The sequence below is a fragment of the Peromyscus maniculatus genome, chromosome 9, assembly GCF_049852395.1.
Source record: "Peromyscus maniculatus bairdii isolate BWxNUB_F1_BW_parent chromosome 9, HU_Pman_BW_mat_3.1, whole genome shotgun sequence".
In the NCBI taxonomy this organism is placed as follows: Eukaryota; Metazoa; Chordata; class Mammalia; order Rodentia; family Cricetidae; genus Peromyscus; species Peromyscus maniculatus.
In genome coordinates, this window is record NC_134860.1 from 59,388,636 (window position 1) to 59,407,654 (window position 19,019).

Here is a 19,019-nt window from a genome sequence, read left to right on the forward strand (position 1 = left end):
CTGAACACTTCATCCCCACTGGCTAGCTTTCATAGTGCCAGAAGGTGCTACACAGGAAAACAGGAGAGAGAAAACATCAGTAGTCTTACCCAGTGGTGAGCCCTGCATGGTAGAGTGCCAACCTGCCAGGAAAGGTGTGTTCACTGGGGCAATAGTGGCCTGGCTGTTATATTAGGGGTGGCTAACCAACCACCTTTGAATTGGATTTGAGGTCTGCTACAGAGGAAAGAATCCGTGCCTGGTACTGTAAGTCTGGTCAAAGGCTTTCCTAGAGGGAAGCCTACTTCTGTTGTCTCTCTAAATGAACATGTTGTCCAACTGCCTTCTAAATGTGTATGTGTATACACATAGATTAGTGGCTGCCCTCAGCCTTGGCCAGAGAAGCTGCCAGTGCTCAGCAAGTAGTATGAAGAAGAAGAGGCTGTTGAGTGTTTCTGCCTAAATGGGACGCTGACAATACAGGAGCAGAAATGAGTGACTAGAAGTTGAGAAAGGCTGTGCAGTGTGTCTGCTGGATGTGACACGGCCGTCACCCCCATGAACTCACCTCAGCTGTGGTGACCTGCACAAGATTGAGCCACCATTCCAAGGGGAAACACTAGCAGGATTAAATGGGTTTTTAAAAGAGAGGGAAGAAAGGAAACAGAGACACAGAGAGAGGCAGGATGAGGGACGTGTTGGAGGTGTCTGCAGGGACTACCAGGGGAGAGTTGGAGGTTGCTACAATAAAGATACATTGTTTATATGTTTGAAGTTGTTAAAATAGATAAGTAGAAGGGATTCTATTTAAAACTTTGGAGATTCAAATTAGACCTGAACTTGACCTTGAGACCCTCAGTGCTCAGCAAACCCTGCTGGACATACACACGCTAAACTACATTTAAAATGTCATACAAATTGAGCATGGTGGTACATGCCTGCAATCCTAGCACTCTGGTGGGGAGGCAGAAGGATCGTGGGTTTGGAGCCAGGCTACACCAAGACTGCTTTTAAAACAATTAAAAAGTTGACTAATTGTATGATAATAGAATATCTGCATGTTTTGGTTTTGTTTCTTCCTTTTATCAGAGAAAAATGAATTGTCTCAGAGAAACTAGCTCTCAAGCTTAAGCCCATTAATTGACCCAGAAGATTCTTGATTCCCAAATCATTCCTGACATTTAATTCTGGAACATGTTTAACAAATGTCTGTACTCACACAAGAGGAAATCTGTTAGCTGTCTAGGTTTGATTTTCAGAGTCCTGAGACAAACACTCATGCCACCGTCCCCCAGTTTCTCTTGGAAATAAAACCTATATAAGTTACACCTCAGCTTCTCCATTCCTTTAGATCAGCATCAAAAGCTGAGAGGGAGGGGTAGAGCCTTGTAGACCAAGTGCTCAGAGAGCAGCCCCTGAAGAAGGCACACTCTAGTTAGGAATGCCAGCAGCCAGCTCACAAAGAAGTCCAGATGCTCTCATCAGCCCTCAGGATAGCCCCCACCCTCCAACAAACAAACAGGGGACGTGCCTACAGCTATAATATGAAGCTTGTGGAACCATTAAAGTCACACTTGGGCAGTCTGCCATCCCCGAGTGAGGAGTGAGGGCACTGCTTCTATTTCTGTGTGTCTTCATAGTCAAGGCGGCTACAAGGGGATTTCCTCCCCAAATCCGGGACACAAAATCCTTATGGTACAAAGATCAGAAGAGCAGCAGGTGGACACATACCATCCAGGTGAGTTTTTATGGCCAACTTGCCACAACCTGAGAAGAAGATACCTCAACTGAAGAAATGCCTCCCAAGCGCTGGGATTAAATTTGTGTGCCACCATGCTGAGCTTCAAGGATTTTCTTACAGCAACAAAGACTGGACCAAGACGTGCACACATAAAGAGAATGTCTTAGTTAGGGTCACCACTGCTGTGATGAAACACCATGACCAGCGCAAGTTGGGGTGGAGAGGGCTTATTTGTCTTGCATCTCTGCTTTGTACTCCATCACTGAAGGAAACCAAGACAGGAATTCCAACAGGGCAGGAACCTAGAGGCAGGACTGAATGCAGAGGCCATGGAGGGGTGCTGCTTACTGGCTTGCTTATGGCTTGCTCAGCCTTCTTTCTTATTGAACCCAGGACCACCAGCCGAGGGATGGCACCACCAGAAATGGGCTGGGCCCTCTCCCATCAATTACTAATTAAGAAAATGCCAGATCTTAAGGAGGCATTTTCTCACTTGAGGTTCCCTCCTTTTAGATAATTCTAGCTTGTGTCCAGTTGACATAAAACTAGCCAGCACAGAAAGAAAGTTAGAAACAGAGGCAGAGAGAACTTACTATGTAGGCACACATTACTCTCACACATGAATATACCATCTTAGCACAACTTCCTTCTGATCAGGGTTGATAGTCAGCTCCAGCCTGGGATCTGGCCCAGTCCTTTTCTAGTCAGAGCTCAGGCATCCACTCTGCAGCTCAGAGTTCTGTTGAGCCTATTCTAGCTCTAGACTTACCCTCCATTCTAGTGGTGGAGACCCACCCTCATGTCCTGTCCCTGGAGACACCGACCACTCATCTGCTAAGGCTGCTGTCAGTGTCTGATTATTTCCACCTCTTTAAGTCTGGATCCGCAGTCTTCTCTTCAAAGCCAACTACTGGGTCTGGCTCATCATGTTCAGTCCCACCATGAACACTCCGCTTCTTGTCCAGCTATGAATCAGAAGCTATGATCATGGTGATGAGACAGTACCATCACGACTTCCCTGCCTATAACTCTCATCCTTATATACCTCAAAGTGCAGGCATTCCCAGGTGCTCTCTCTTTCCATCAGGCACCAGGCTTGGTTAATGTCAGACTTTGTAGTCCCCCAAACAATTTGTGAGCCCCCAAAACTTATTAAGAGTGTTAGTTACCTTCCTCATCATTGTGGACAAAATACCTGACTCTGACCAAGAATTATTTGGCTCAGAGTGTCAGAGGACTCAGTCCATGATCACTTGGCCCCATGTTCTTGGGTATAACATCATGGCATTGGTGTGTGGTAGCAAGGATTCTCAGTGACAGAAGAAAGGAAGGAAGGAAGGAAGGAAGGAAGGAAGGAAGGAAGGAAGGAAGGAAGGAAGGAAGGAAGACTGGAAGAAGGTAACAAGGCAAAGTACAGCCCCTGGGAATATGCTTCCTCTGACCCCTAGAATCTCTTACTTGTCACTACCTCTCAGTAATGCTATCATACTCTAAACTCATCAAAGGATAAATTCATTCATTAGGTCAGAACATTCATTCATTCATTAGGTCAAAACTAATCAGCTCTGGAAACACACACACACACACATATACAATCACACACACACTCCTATACACATTCACAGACACACACACTAACACACTCACACATATACTATACACACACTCTCACACACTCATATACATATTCACACTCATACACATACTCATACACTCACACACACTCATATGCATACTCACATATACCCAGTCACACTCACACTCATGCATTCACATACTTATATATATTCAAAAACTTGGGAGGAAAGGGTTTATTTCAGCTTACAACTCTCAGGTCCTAATGCTGTGGGATGGTCTGTATGTCAAATCTGTTGCTCTGATTGGTCAACAAATAAAACACTGATTGGCCAGTGGCCAGGCAGGAAGTAGGTGGGACAAGGAGAGAGGAGAAGACTGGGAAGCAGAAGGCTGAGAACACTGCCTGCTGCCGCCATGACCAGCAGTATGTGAAGACACCGGTAAGCCACCAGCCACGTGGCAAGGTATAGATTTATGGAAATGGATTAATTTAAGCTATAAGAACAGTTAGCAAGAAGCCTGCCACAGCCATACAGTTTGTAAGCAATATAAGTCTCTGTATTTACTTGGTTGGGTCTGAGCAGCTGTGGGACTGGAGGGTGACAAAGATTTGTCCTGACTGTGGGCAAGGCAGGAAAACTCTAGTTACATCCTAACCTATCATGAAAGGAAGTCAGGGCAGGAACTCAAGGCAGGAATCAGTGGGCTATGTCTACTACATCAGTCTTAAGAAAATGCCTCAGACTTGCCTATGGGCCAATTGATGGAGTTGATTCCTCAGTTGAGATTCCTTCTTCCTAGATGACTGTAGCTTGTGCCAAGCTGATGGAAAAAAAAGTACATCTCCAGCCAGTTGGTTTTTATCCTTAGAGTTGTCCCTCATAGTCACAGTAAGATTGCCATCGCTGTGAGAATTACATCCACATATACCTACATCTAATGGTAGGAAAAGGAACATGTCTCCTTATTCCCTCTCCCAACATCGGAAAGAACAACTTTTCCCAGAAACATTGTAAAAGTTGTACATATAAATTCATCAGCTGGGGCTGAGTAGGGTTGAGTTGCATGCTCATACCATAATAGTAATAAAGGCATTTTTCAGTTCTAGAGTTCTGGGTCCTGGCCACAAGGATGAAAGTTGAAGAGAGGATGACCACTGGAAAGGGAATAATATTAGACCCTTTTGCTCGCCGTGACCAAATGTGTGATAGAAGACTGATTTGGGATCACAGTTTCACGAGTTTTAGTTGACCTTAGCAGGGAAGGCATGGTGGTGCAGCCTAGTTCATAGCAGAGGGAGTCTGTGGCAGAAGCTCTTCACATATCTGTACATCAGGAAGCAGAGAGCAAGATAACATCCAGGGGCTAAGTATAACCTTCCAAAGCCTTCCCTGTTGTGGAATATTAGTTGAAGATGTGTTACATTCGTTTATGCTGTGGAACATTTGTTTAATGATGCAAAGATGTGTTGCATTCTTTTATGTTGCATTTGTTTAACTCTGGAAAGCTGTGTTACTTTGCCTGTCTAAAATGCCTGATTGGTCTAATAATGAGTGGCCAATAACAAGGCAGGAGAGAGAAACAGGCAGGGCTGGCAGGCAGAGAGAATAAATAGGAGAAATCTGGGAAGGAGAGATCAGGGAGCAAGAGGAGAGGAGGATGTCAGAGAACAGCCACCCAGCTACACAGCAAGCCATGGAGTAAGAACTAAAGAGAGGTAAAAGTCCAGAGGCAAAAGGTAGATGGGATCATTTAAATTAAGAAAAGGTGGATAGAAACAAGCAAAGTTAAGGCCAGGCATTCATAAGAAAGAATAAGACTCTGTGTGATTATTTGGGAGCAGGGTGGCTGGCCCCAAAAAGACCAAAGAGTAAAAAATAACCAACTATACTTCACCTTGTGGCAAATATCTGCCAGCTAGGGACCACATCCTAGAGTTTTCATAACTCCCCCAAGATAGTACCCCCATCTTGGTACCCACATTCAAGACATAAATATGAACTTCCAGTCTGTACCACATGGAGCAGCTACACACTTCTATACTCTGCAAGAAAAAAGTTCATATGCCACTCAGGCATGCTCTTTGGGGTTAGGTCAATAGTAACCAAAAGTATTATTCAGGAAGGCACTCCCTGTGAGATCAAGCAGATTTCCCCCCTTTTGGTTTTTTCAAGACAAGGTTTCTCTATATCGTTTTGGTGCCTGTCCTGGATCTCACCCTGTAGACCAGGCTGGCCTCGAACTCACGGTGATCTGCCTGGCTCTGCCTCCTGAGTGCTGGGATTAAAGGTGTGCGCCACTGCCACCCATCCCTGTGAGATCAAAGCAGAGGATACCAGCATTCCTTCCTAAGAGGAGTCCCAGAGATGCCCTTACTGCCATTTCCACACACACACACACACACACACACACACACACACACACACACACAGCCTGCATGCTGCTGAGTTTTAACTGTCAGCTTGACACAACCTAGAGTCACCTGGGAAGAGAGTCTTAATGAGGAATTGTCTAGATCAGGTTAGCCCATGGGCATGTCTATGGGGAGATTGTCTTGATTGATAATTGATGTTGGAAGGCCCAACCCATTGTGGGTAGTGGGTAGTACCATTCCATAGACAGAGGTCCTGAACCATATAAAAATGATAAAGACAGCTAAAAGCAAGCAAGAAAAGATGCATTTATTCTAGCTTTGCTGTTGACTATGGATGTGATGTGACTGGGGGTTTAAATTCCTTCTTTAATGCCTCCAAAATAATGGAGGCGTTATTTTGAGCCATATAAGCCCTCTGGGGTGGTTTGTGTGAGGTTGGCCTCCAGAGGCTCCCATATTTGTATGCTTGGTCTCCAGTTGGTAAGCTATCTGGGAAGGCTTAGGAACTGTGGCTTTGTGTTCAAAGGCCTAGCCAGGCCTTCTCTCTCTCTCTCTCTCTCTCTCTCTCTCTCTCTCTCTCTCTCTCTCTCTCTCTCTCTCTCTCTCTCTCTGCCTGCTGCCAGTGCATCAGGATCTAGCTCTCAGCTACTTCTCCAGCAACACCCCAGCCTGTGTGTCACCATGCTCCCCACCATGATGATCATGTGCTCCCTGATATGATAATCGTGGACTCACCCTTTGAAAGTAAGCAGGCTCCCAATTAAATACTTTCTTTTATAAGAGTTGCTGTGGTCATGATGTCTCTTCACAGCAATAGAACAATGAAATGACCAAGGCAACCTTCCTCCTTTATGTGGTTTCTTGTCAAGATTTTTTTTTTATCATAGCAACAGAGATGAACTAGAACATTCCATCAGGCGGAGAATTATCGCAGCACAGACACAAGACTTTTCTGGCAGAAGTACTTGAAATGACTTTCCCAGTGTTAAAATACTGAGGAGGCCTGGTTATGGTGGTGCATGACTTTAATCACAGCACTCAGGAAGAAAAGGAAGGTGGATCTCTGTGAGTTGAGGCCAGCCTGATCTACATAGAGACTTCCAGGCCAGCCAAAGCTACATAGACCATGTCTTTAAAAAACAGAAACAAAAACAAACAAACAAAAGACATTAACACACTCTGAGCAGCTGGACCCAAATTTGATCCCCCCCCCAAATCCACATTAAGCAATTAAAAAAAAAAAGCCTGGCACAGTGATGTACCTGGAATCCCAGAACTGAGGGGGTAAAAAGGGGATCCTGGGGCTTGATGGACAGCTAGTCTACTAGAATGGACAAGCTCCAAGTTCAGTAAGAGAATCTGTCTCAAAAAAATAAAGTGAAGAGTGATTTAAGAAGACATGTTGTGTCAACATCTGGCCTCCACATGTTTGTGCACACACATCTGCAAACATACATACACAGTACAATTAAGTTGTAGATAAGTACTTGTACACAGGCTGCCTGGCCTCAATGACTCTGCTATCAAAGCAAACTGAACAACCCTATCAATGGCCAAAAGAAAAGAGAATGGGCTGAAACTGCATCAGGAAGGGGATACTTTCCTGACCTTGCAGTAACTAAAACTCATCCTCGGGTCTAAGGAGGAATGCAGTTTCTGTCCTTGGCTGTCTTGGAAAGCTAAAATAGATCAGCACTTTTAGCACTCAGCTGGGGACACATGCCCGTGTCTGTCTGAATGAATAAGCATAAAATGCCAAGTGCTGGTTACACAGCCATCGTGTAGGACCCAGACAGTGTCACTCTGCAGCAGATTCTCAGGAACCTGGTCCTGCCAGGCCAAGGGGGCCAGGTAAAGGAGCTTGATAAATATCTTTGCTTCAATGTGTTAAGTGCTATTATGGGCATGTGACCAGAGGTTGTGGGCATGCTAGTGGGCAGAGGGACAAGAGGCTAGATGTCAGGAAAGCCCCGCATTAGGTCATCCTGGGTTCATGGACGGTGCAGTCACTCAGGTTCAAAACAAGAACCTGAGTCATGAGGAAAGAGGTAGGAGGAATTCAGAAGCTCCATCAGATAAGGCAGCTTAAGGGAAAGGGGAAGGACCCTGGAAGGCCTCTCAAGATAGTTTGCAGGGAAAAAAATTGACAATTTTAAATGTCACTTTCAGTATTTTGTTTTTTAAATTTTGAGCCTGTTTTATGAAGCAATGGTTGTATATGGTTTTATGTATGTTATCTCAGATAATATAGTAGTTTATATATATTATCAAATTTAAAGCTTACATTTACCATGTGAGCTAAAGGGGTCTTTTTTTCTATTTTAATTCTCCTTCTTCTTCTCATTATTATTAAATTGTGTGTGAGTGTGCTACCACACACCTGCTGGAACATGTGCAGAGGCCAGAAGTATATATCAGGCATCTTCTTCCATTGTTCTCCAACTTATTTTGTTTTATTGCTTTCTAGACAGGATCTCTCTACAAAACCCTGGCCATCCCGAAACTCACTGTATAGATCAGGCTGACCTTGAACTCATAGAGATCCACCTGCCTCTGCCTCCAGAGTACATGATACTATCATGCCCAGCCACTGCCTCACTTTTTGAAACAAGGTATCTGACTGAACTTGAAACTCTATATTTGAACTAGACTGCTTGATTAGCAAGCCTCAGGGACTCTCCTGTCTCTGTTCCCCAATGCTGGGGTTATAAGCACCCATGACCATGGCCTTTTTTGTGTGGGTGTTGGGGATTTGAACTCAGGTTCTCTGGCTTTCACAGGGAGTGCTCCTATCCACTGAGCCATCTCTCCACCCTAATTTTATTATTTTTAATTTTACTTATTGTGCGTGTGGGTGTTTGTGTACCACACTGCCAGTGCTCATGTGGACCCAGAGGACAGCTTCTGAGAATCAGTTCATTCCTTCCGTCACGTGATTCTGGGGATCAAACCCAGGTGATATGGCATGGCAGCAAGTGCCTTTGCCCACTGAACCATCTCCCCGACCCTTATTATCTTTTAGATCAGATCTCAGACAGGCCAGGCTGTTCTCGAGTGCATGTGATCAGAGGATCTGATCATGATCCAGAGCTGCTGGTCCTTCTGCCGCTGTCTCCTAAGTACTGAGATCACAGGGATACACCATCACACCCAATGCATACAATACTGCAGATAGACTCCAGCATTAGTACAGGGTAGGCAAACCCTCTAGCAACTGAGATAGTCTCAGCACCTTCTTTTTACTTCTAAGTCTTCCTCCACACATACATTTGTGCATACGTGTGTGGCATATGCAACTGTTTGTGTGGTATATGACATCAAGTAACTTCCTTAATTTCTCTCCACATCATCATCACCATCATCATCATCATCATCATCATCGTCATCACCGTCGTCACTTTTAATTTAACATTTTGTAGTTATTCTTTAAGAATTTCATGTGTATACAAAGTATTTGATCATATTCACCGCCAATTCCTCCTCTGCCTTCCCTTAACCCTCCCCCAACTTTATGGTCCAAATTTATGTCCTCTTTTTTTTCTTCTTCCTGTAACCCAGTGTTCAATTTATACAGTTCATATGCACTTGGGTGTGGGGCCATCCAAGGGAGCATGGGCAACCTGCTAATGGCCACAGTCCAAAAGAAAAATGACTCTTCCTCCCACAGTGGCAGTCACCTGCCAATAGCTCCTCAGCTGGGAGGGGAGCCCTGTGAGATCCCCGCCCCCCATCCCTGTCACCTATCGTTGGATTTTGACTGGTTGGCCTTCTTTAGATAAGCACAGCTGCCATGAGTTCAGGAGCGTGACCGTCAAATCACACCCAGAAGACACGCTGCACAGACAGCACCCTCCCCACTTGACAGCTCATCTGTCCTCTCTGACCCCTCTTCTTTGATGTTCTCTAAACCTTTGGAGGGGGGAAGGTCGATATAAATATCTTATTTAGGCATGAGGACTCATAGTCATTTATTTTTAGCACTCTGACCAGTTATGAGTCTCTGAACTAACTGTGCTACTACAAAAGGAAGCTCCTCTGACGTAAATTGAGAGCCGTACCCATCTAAGTCTATAAACACAAATATTTAGAAAATAGCTTAGTGCTATGATCATGATAACACAACAACGACAGTAGATTTCCCCACCCTTGGGGTTAGGACCACCCCAGCCATGGGCTTTTCACTAAGTTCAAGGCATGAATTTCATCCTGTAGAGCAGGCCTCAAGTCCAAGCAGAAAGTGGTTGGTTACTCCTATAATAGTAATGCCATTATTGCCCCAGTGACATTTCTCCACTGGTGGGTTAGTACTGTGGTGTGTAGGGTCCACTGTGGGTAAGACATTGATAACTTTTCTCCCCCAGCAGACTGCATAACACCTTCTGGCACCATGGAAGCTGGCCAGCAGACAAAAAGTTTTCAGGGAAGTTCCAGGTTAAGTTCTTTATGTCCAGGAACCAAAATGTGGCTTTAGCAATAGGGTCTTACTATCTGGTAATGTCTACCCTATTATTTTTTTAGACAGAATTTCTCAATGAACCTTGAACTTGTTGATTCGGCTAGGCTGGCCAGCCAATGATCTCCAGGGGTCCTTCTGTTTCTTCCCCTCAAGTGCCAAAGATGCAAATGTGTACTGCCATGCCTTGCTTTGAAGTGGGTGGTGGGTATCAAACTCAGGCTCACGTACTTAAGCAGCAAGCGCTTTAATGACTGGACTATGTCCCAAGCCCCAGTTCGTAAGTTTGTCAGGTGTACATATAAAGATCTGAGAGGTTCAACAACTTGTCTGGGGTTTCTCACCTCTGTGGTGGTATTGTGTTCCCCAAAATATTGTGCACCTAATAAACTTATCTGGGGTCAGAGACAGAACAGCCACTAGATACAAAGGCTAGAAAATGGTGGCACTCACACATTTAATCCTAGCACTCCAGAGGTAGAAATCCCTCTGGATCTCTGTGAGTTCAAGGCCACATTGGAAATGGCCAGATATGGTGACTCATGCCTTTAATTCCAGAAAGGGAGACTTTAATCCCAGGGAGTGGTGGTAGAAAGCAGAAAGGTATATAAGGTGTGAAGACCAGAAACTAGAAGCATTTGACTGGTTAAGCATTTGGCTGGTTAAGCTTTCAGGCTTTCGAGCAGCAGTTCAGCTGAGATTCATTCTGGATGAGGACTCAGAGGCTTCCAGTCTGAGGAAACAGGACCAGCTGAGGAAGTGGCAAGGTGAGATAGCTGTGACTTGTTCTGTCTCTCTGATCTTCCAGAATTCACCCCAATACCTGGTCCGGGTTTGATCTTATTAATAAGAACTTTTTAAGATTCATGCTACCCACCTCCTAACTGGCAAAGTCAGAATACAGTTTTCCCTATCACAAGACCGTGGTAACTTTTGGGAAATTCACTCTCAAGAAACACATGGTCTTCTAGGAAAGGTACTTAAAGATTATACCCAGGATCCAAAAGAAAACGGGTCCTTGTAGAAAACAACAACCAAAGCAGAGAGCAGCCACAGCACTTACCTGGCATGACATGAGCCTTGCATTAGATGTCCAGGAAAATAGTAAAAATAAATAAATAAATAAATAAATAAATAAATAAATAAATAAATAAATAAATAAATAAATAAATAAAAATCAAATTTAAAAATCAATGAAAGCTAGCAGGAGAAAGAAAAAACAAACTTTCCTGCAAATTCAGACCCAGCTAGAGATGTCTCAGTGGTTTAGGACGTTTGTTGTTCTTGCAGAGGAGGCTCGATTTCCAGACCCCAGGCAGCATTGCCAGATAGAAACTCCAGTTCTTAGAGTCCTCTCTCTAAACTCAGAGTTACAGGAGAGAAATCCCCTTGGTGGTGCAGGATCCCCTGGGAAACGGATGCACAGAGAGCTTGAGGCTCTTGCTGCTCAGTTTGACCCTTTCCCTGGCGTCCTCCCTTCCTCCACAGAGAAAGTTCCAGGGTGCCCTGAAAATCAAACACACCAGAAGGACATGGCTATGGGCAGTGAAAAAGTAATTTTAGATGGAAGCAATCTGTCTGTGTTTTAACAGGCTTTAATTTAATCTACTAATTTCTTTTCTTAAATTAACTTTATTCATCTTTTAATTATTTCCTTTACTTTTTGAAATTATAATTTAATTACATCATTTCCCCCTTCCTTTTCATCCCTCCAAACTTTCCCATAACCCTCTTTGCTCTCTTTCCAATTCATGACCTCCTTTTCATTAACTGTTGTTATATACATATACGTATATGTACAGACATATATATTCCTGAAAACAGAAAAGCAACCTGCTCACTCTGTATAGTGTTGCTTGTGTGTATGTTTGCAGGGCTGACTATTGGGTATTGGATAACCCATTGGCGTGCTCTGTCCTGGGGAGGGCTGTTTCTCCCATTCTCAGCAATCCTTAGTTGCCTGTAGTTCTTTGTGTACGTATTAGCCTGTCTACTGTTGTCCTTGTTCAGCTCATGTTTAGGCTGTCACGCTGGTAAGAATGTGGGGGGGGGTAGCTTCTGACATTACTAGGGGACACAAACTCACAGCAATCTCCCCTCATCTTCTGACTCTTTCAATCCTTCTGTTCCCTCTTCCACATGTTCCCTGAGTCTTAGGTACAGGAGTGTTTCATTGATGTTATCGATTAAGACTGGGCTCCACAACTCTACATTTTGGTTATCTGTGGCTTTCTATAGCGGTCTCTCTTGTTCTGTTGCAAAGAGAAGTTTCCCTGATGAGAGACGAGGACTACAGTTATCTATGGATATAAGGACAAATGTTGATAGGTTGTAGTTAGGGACTGCACTGGTTTGGTAAAGTGGTGGCTGTAGGTTCTCTCCAAGATCCACGACTTCACTAGCCGCAGGTGACTGGCTAGGTTTCCAGTGCCACACATGGTTTCCCTCTCATTGAGCAGGCCTTAAGTCAATCAGGGAGCTATTGGTTACCCCCGAGGTGTGAGTGCCACTACTGCACCCTTAGGTTGTTGTGCGGTGCTGGTCCTTGATGTGGTTCCTAGGCACCGTAGCTGGGTAGGACTGTTGGTTGCTTCCGTCATTTGGAAGCTTGCATGGCATCTCTGGTACCATGAAAGCAAGTCCTCGGGGAGGAGACTTCAAGTCAGTTCCAGCCTAAGGGCCTCTGAGTCTGAAGTCCGTGGTCTTCAGCTATAGAGACTCACCTCCCACCTCTGGGTTCAACCAAGGGCAACAGCAATAGCTTGTAATTTGGGGGAGTCTCTTGAAAAACCCCGATTAACGCCTCAAAAGAAGGTTTCTCGTGCCTGGTGTTGGGGTTTTTGTTAGATGGTCTATGGCTCTTAGAGGGAGCATTAGCAGACCAGATGAGAAAAAGTTCATGTAAACTATATACATATATTTATACATAGAATTCCATGTATTAAAGGCTTTTTAAAGATAGTTACTAGTATGATTCTTTATGACTTTTTTTTTTCTGAGATAGGGTTTCTCTGTGTAGTTTTGGTGCCTGTCCTGGATCTCTCTCTGTAGACCAGGCTGGCCTCGAACTCACAGAGATCCACCTGGCTCTGCCTCCTGAGTGCTGGGATTAAAAGTGTGCACCACCGCCACCCAGCTAGATTCCTTATGACTTTTTCAACATCCTTAGTGTTATTTTACCCCCTTGCCTCCTCCTGTATTTGTCCCACTCCCCATCCCTAATTAGAGTCTCCCTTTGTCCCATATCTCTGATCAGGTCACTTGTCCCCTGCTAGCCTCCTCTCTATTGCTCCCCAGTCCCACTGCCCCAACAATGGTCCTCTGTTACTTTCCTGGTTCCTGCAGTTTCTCCAGGACATGTACTCACATCTGAAGATCTGAAGCTAGGAGCCTCAGGTGAGGAAGGACATGCAGCGTTGTCTTTCTGGGTCTGGGTTACCCCACTCAATACGATCTTTTCTTGTTCCATCCATTTACCTACAAAGTTCATAATTTAATTTTTCTTAATAGCTCAATATAATCTACTAATTTCTTTTGCATGATGTTTAGGAAAGTTTGCAGCCAGACAAGAAAGCAGTTGCTAGTAACAGCAATATCACATTCCTCCCAGGCTCAGGGCTCAGGTGTGAGGCCCAGGACCTCAGAACAATTGCTGTTCGGACATTTCACTACCGTTTCAGGGACACTACTGAAAGCAGTGGCCACAGCCTGTGAATAATCTCATTTTATATTAGCGCAGCATTGCTGGCCCATTGGGACCTTTCCAAATAACACAACTGAACAACAGCCTCTCTTTCTGAATCAGGGAGGCAGCAATACAGCATGGGAAATGGGCAGGGGGCACTGCAGAATGATGGGCAGGAAGCCTTTTCCAGCGCAGGAAAATCACAAGGAGGGGAGGGAAGAGTTCCCGCACCAAACCATCAGCCTGCATGTATGTGAAGTAAAGGAAAATGGAGACAAAACCAGGAAAGAGCCAGGGCACAGAAGAAGTCAAGACAAACAGAGGCCGGCTTCAAAATGCCGGAAGGAGGAAGCTGTTTTCCCTGGGCTGCCTCTGACTTTTGCGTGTGCAATGCTCTCTGTGAAAGGGGCGTTAGGGGACAGTTCCGACGGGGAGGCTGGGCTGGGCTGACGCCAGGCTGGGCACTGCTTTACCAGGAGTGGATTGCAGCAGAGCGGCGTGCTCACACCATTAGCTAATGAGGCCTGTGTCTACAGCAGTTTCCTCACTGCAGACAGTTGCGAAGCAGGGAGGCGAAAGCTGTGAGGTCAGCAGTTCACCTGTTGGGGGAATTTCTCTGAGATGAACACTAGGAACAGGCCCTAAGATGAGCACAGGACAACCGCACTTCGCCGATTACACTGTTTGCTCAAGGCGGGTAAAGAGTTTTGAGTAAGCAGCATTACTGAACTATGTGTAAAATTTCTAAAATTTCCCAGACACGTATAACGCTTTAACATTAACATTTACTAAAGCTGAGTTGAGAAGTCCTGGCCCAATTCTTTCAATGAGGAATACATGAAAGTGGCGGGGAGAAAGTAATTTAATTTAATCTACATGTCACAAGGCTAAGCAAGCGGGGAGAGGACATGGCTCAGAGCCCCTGAAAGCAGGGGAGGTGGACTGAGGACACGGGAGTGGTGAACTTTTCTTAGAATGGTAGTTTCTAACCTCTACCTTTTGGCTCGACTGACCCTAAGACATGTTTTGATGCCAGCTTAGCTGGACTATGCAAATGCACAGTCAGCCATTAACTCTGGATGTCTCTGTGCAGGTGTCTGGATGGGACTAACGTTGAAATTGGCGGACTAGAATTAGCACGTATCTGGTCCTCCCTAATGAGGGGTGGAGGGATTTTCCCTGGGGTGGAGGGATTTTCCAGCCTGGAGGCCTCTGGATTTGAACAGCAGCATTGGCTCTTCCTGGGTCTCCAGCTTGCTGGCACACCCTGAAAACTGTGGACTTGCAAATCTCCCTAACCATGTGAGCAGGTACCTCCTCCAACCTGCCTTTCTCTGTACACACCCTGCCAACTTGCTTCTCTGGAGAGCCCTGACGACTGCAAACTTCATTGTGAGTTTTTAGAAAGAATGTTTCCTGGATTCTTTAAATGTGCCAAATTGTAGACCCCTTCCTAGAAAACTGCACACAAACAAACAAGCAAAAAATTTTATGGATAGCTCCCATGGGCTCACCAAAATCTGGAGCACATTCTAGGATTCCCTCCCTCAGGTTGAAATCCCCTGGACCTCTAGTTAGTGCAAAGGCTAACCCACTCCCTCTCCAAATGGCCTTACCCTGAGAACAGCTCCTCGTGGTGGGCGAGCAAGGACTCTAACTTCACACAGTTGCCGAGGGCCCAGAGAGGCCTCCTATCCATGATGAAAGGCCCAAAAGAAACAACCCAAGGGGACGGGGCTTGTAGTTTTAGACACTGTAGCTTGTGGCTGCCTAGCTCCTTGGCCCTCACAACTGGGAAGCCTGTCGTGGCGGGGCCATGGGATGAGTCAGGCTGTTCACGTTATGGTGAACAGAAAGCAGGGTGCGGGAGGGCAGACGATATCCCCAAAGATCCTCATAGACTGACCTGCTTCCTCTGCCTACATCTCTCCCCCTAAAGCTCCCCCAACCTCCCCAAATAGCACCACCTGCCCTCAGTCTATGAGCCTTTGTAAGGAACACTTCATACCAAAACCACAACCCCTTTCTTCTATGCTGAAGCTTTGAGGCAGAGCTCTGTTGCCTTCTGTGGAATAAGGCGTTGTCCCCAGTTGTAGGGACTGCTCCTTTTCTTGCCTTCACTGATGGACTGTGGCAGCAGGTGATGTCTGTCACCTCTGGGCAGAGGTCACTCAGGTGATGACACTCCTCTGGTCTGTCTTCCGCTGCACCCGGCAATAGGCTTCAAGTGATGACAGAGTGGCCAGATGGAAGAAACTCAGAAGCACAAGGGACCAAAGGCCCGTTCTTCCCAAGCCCCATACTGGACCAGAAAGAGACTTCTCACTTCGCTAAGTTCTGCAAGTGGTTTGTCAGCACACTCTAATACAGAAACTCTGCTATTAAAGAATGGCAGTGTTAGAAATACTAGACAAATATCAATCTGAAAACCTAATGTTTGAAAGCCATTATTTTCCACTAACCTTAGCAGGGACTAAAGCCGGGGTCTCCCCTTGATGAGGAAAGAGAGGTCCCAACACAGAGATGGCACAAAAAAACCCAGCTCCTGTTGGGTGCTGCTATCCTGCAGGAATCCAGGAGGTGCCATCTTACAGTCCTCTGGAGATGTATGGCGCACAGTTTACCTGTCTGTGTAAGTAGCTGCTCCTGGGAGGGGTACCCAGCAGGAAGAACTAAGAAGGAGAAGAGAAGAACGACACAGAAACCCTGTAGGCCTGTCTCATGGCTCCATCCAGTACCTTGGCCTTATGTAACAGCCGCCTCTGTGATTGAAACATTCCATACTGCAGGGAAGCTCTGTAAGCATGGAGGTAAAGGACTCAAAATAGCTGCAGGAAGCCCCTGAAACCAACCAGATTCACTAGGCCCCTTCCTCTCAGAATAAGCAATAAAGCTACTGAGAGTCATTCTCAGACAAGCCAAGCTGCAAAGACACCAACCAGACTAGCTGCCTGGAAGGGGTTGAGACCAACGGAGTCACTTGGAAGGGCTGCCTGCAGGCTGTGCAGTGTCCTCCAGGTTCCTGGCATTTTGTGAACTATCACCCGTGCTGAGGTGGACTTTGGTGCTGTAGCTGTCTCTGAGTCCTGTCTGCTCTTATAATTTACCCCTCGCACACACTTCTGTAAGTAACTCCAATAAAACTCACCACAACTGGATTAAGATGATATCCATACTTGGGTCTGTTGTGGACTCCCTGGCTGGGGTGAGTAGACATGTGTGTAGCGCCTCCCCAGGAAAATGTTGTCACCCAACACTTGGTCACTGCCGAGAGACCTGGAGAGTCTACCTACACTTCAACAAATTAGATTCCAAGACAAATTCAGTGTTTCAGCTGTCTGCCTATGGAAAGAAATGCTACCTTTCCTGAAATTGTTCTTGCAGGGTCTACCTTCAATTAGTAGCTACCCAGAGGAAAACAGTGGTAAAAGATGACCTACCTGTCAAGCCCTGAAGTTGGATGATAGGGACCATTAATGTGATTTATCACAGGAAAGCTTTTCTGAGTCCCGTGTGTGGTTGGCTACTTCCACGGGCTGCCATTTCTTTTTTCTAACTTACACTATGCAACATTTCTAATCCATGCAAAATAGAAAATAATGTTTCTGGCTGTCAATAACCTCAACCGTTATCAACTGTGGAAGCCCCGAGTCTCCCATTCCTCTCCAGTCCTTAGCCCTCATCCCTCTGTTGACTCACTTGGACCATTTGGAGATGGATACCCTACATCATATAATTTCTTTCACACATATTGTAGACTGCATCTCTAAAACCAAGGACTCTGTTAGAAACACAACCACAATATCATTATCATACCTAAAACTTCCTTAATATCACAAACATCTAATTAATGTACAAAATTTCCCCAGTTCTTTTGTGTGCATGTGTGCCTGTGTGTGGGGGTGATCAATGTCAGGTGTCTTCCTTACTTGCTGTCTACCTTATGGTTGCAGTTTGAATGTAATTGGCCCCCATAAGCGCATAGGGAGTTACACTATTAGGAAGCGTGGCTTTGTTAGAGTGGTTGTGGCCTCGTTAGAGGAAGTGTGTCACTGTGGGGGCGGGCTTTGGAGTCCTCCTATGCTCAAGCTACTCCCAGTGTCACAGTTGGCTTCCTATTGCCTTCTGATCAAGACGTAGTAGCCAGCACCATGTCTGTCTGCCTGCACGCCATCATGCTCCCGGCCATGATGGTAATGGACTGAACCTCTGCAACTGTAAGCGAGCCACCCCAGTGAAATGTTCTCCTTTATAAGAGTTGCCGTGGCCACGGTGTCTCTTCACAGCAATAGAAACCCGAAGACATTTATTTTTGAGACACAGTCTTTCAGTGAACCTGGAGCTTGGTGACTGGTTGGCCTAGCTGACCGCCACGCCTGCAGGCTGCCTCCTCCTTCCCAGTGCCGGACTTACCGTTGCACACGGCTGCACTCCACTTTTTCTGTGGCTGCTGGGGGTAGAATTCAGGCCTTTGTGTTTGTGAGCCACATTCTTTTTTTTTTTTTTTACTGCGCCGTCTCCCTTGCCCTGTCATTTTTTTTTTTTTAGTTTGTTTATATTAATATCCACACACGAGCCACACACTGCAGGCGGTTAATCATGTCCCCCGGGTCTCTTTTCATTACCAGCTCCCCTGCCTCCTTTTCTTTTTCTTTCTAATTTATTTGTTGGAGAAACTGGGTCATTCGTCCTGTTGAGTTCCCACGGTCTAGATTGGCTGATTGATTACTCCCCTATGGTGTCAATCAACGCATTTCCTTAAGCCCCGTATGGCCTAAAATGTTCAATAGGTCGAGAACTTTGATCTATGAGGTTTGATTTTTCCTGATCACACTTCATAGGTGGCGGTGGTCTGAACTTTAGATGCATCCTTTCGGAAACAGATATATTTGTTTGTCTTGCCTTGGCAACGTTAGTCAGTGGGATCAGGTCTTGCCAGCTTGATCCACCCAGCCTGGAGCCACCATCAGCCTCTAGTGATTTGGCCTGCGATTGACATCTCTTGTATGCATTGCTACTGTGACGGCAGAATCGAGGCCTCCCAGTCCCCCTCCCATTCCTCCTTCATCTGCTAGCTGCACTGTTTCTAAAAGGAGACCTTTCCCTCAACAGTTTAGCTACCCCAAAATACCGCTCATATAGAAAAGACAAATGCTTGTTTCTTTCCCTTTTTAAGCTAGTTTTCAGAGAAATGAGTTGGTTCCCTAGC